Source organism: Nicotiana tomentosiformis, chromosome 6, assembly GCF_000390325.3.
Source record: "Nicotiana tomentosiformis chromosome 6, ASM39032v3, whole genome shotgun sequence".
NCBI lineage: Eukaryota > Viridiplantae > Streptophyta > Magnoliopsida > Solanales > Solanaceae > Nicotiana > Nicotiana tomentosiformis.
This window is the reverse complement of record NC_090817.1, coordinates 57,251,178-57,252,561: the sequence shown is the minus strand read 5'-3', so window position 1 is coordinate 57,252,561 and position 1,384 is coordinate 57,251,178.

The window sequence follows — 1,384 nt, the reverse complement described above, 5'->3', positions numbered from 1 at the left end:
TTGGTTTGCCTACTTCCCTAAAAAAGATCAAAATATCAAAGATATCCAATAACGAAGTTAGTCATTCAGGGATACATATATACAAGATAACAAATAACAGCGAACAAAGTTAAAAATAAATGAGAGAGAGAGGCTGGACTCTTGGTGATTTGGGCTTGGTAAGCTTAACCAGGCCCATTAGCTGTTAGGCTAAGCAGTAGACTCCTATGCGCGACAGGAGAGTGGGATGGATTGGACTTTGGGCCTGAGTTCCCAATGGAACTAAGTAGGCCAAGTCGAAACATGCACAAAATAATAAAGTGGATCATTAGTGTATATCAAATGAAATAAGACATAAATTATGGCAAATAATAATAAAGTACTAAAGAGTGCAATGGGACATATTTCATTTATGGTAATCCTATGAGGATTAATAGGAGTTAATGATTAAAGGATTGGTATAAATCCTCATTTATGGATATGATTTCCCTTTGAGCCCTTGGCACTTCAGAGTTCACGAGGGTCTCACGAACCCCGAGTAGTGCTTATGTCAAGGAGAGGGATCATAACCAAAGCAAGTTTTCACATCCAAATATCATTAACCATCTACTTTTAATCTTCCTCAAAGGTTTAATCATGTATATATAATAAACACAGTAATTTTATACTACTAAGATACATACACTAGGTAAATCTTTTGGAAGTTCAACACACAAAGATTCAACAGCTGTGAACAAAAGGGATGTTGTTGGTTCATTATCAAAACACAGAAGCAGTTATGTCACGACCCAAAATTCACCTAGTCATGATGGCACCTAACCCAACCCGTCAAGTAAGCCAATTAACCACTATCCAACTTAATGAGATTTATCAAGATCAGAAATGATAATACACCGCTTTTATACAAATAAATTCTCAATGACTGGTAGTATAAATCATGAGCTTCTAAGATTAGAATTTACAAAGCTGGTATGAAATAAATACATCATCTATTCGAACAACACATAAACAGATTTTTTATAAATCTAAGGCTACCATGAACAAGAGGCAACTACAACCGGAATGCAGGTACATCTTCAAATCCAGCTCCCGTCGATCACAGCAACATCAGCATCCAATATTTGCACGCAAGGTACAGAACTGTAGTATGAGTACAACTGACCCCATGTACTCAATAAGTAACAAACCTAACCTTAGGTTGAAAGTAGTGACGACCTTATACTAAGGTCAGAGTCCACACCCATGACCAATAACATCTCATAACAATACAATTTAAAGCAGCACTAGTAATAACTCAATAATAAAATGCTCAACTCGTATACAGTTCTGAAAAAATAAATATTTTCTTTTTTAAGTATAACAGTAAAACTCAAATCTTTTGCCGAAAGTCACCGAAATATGAGTA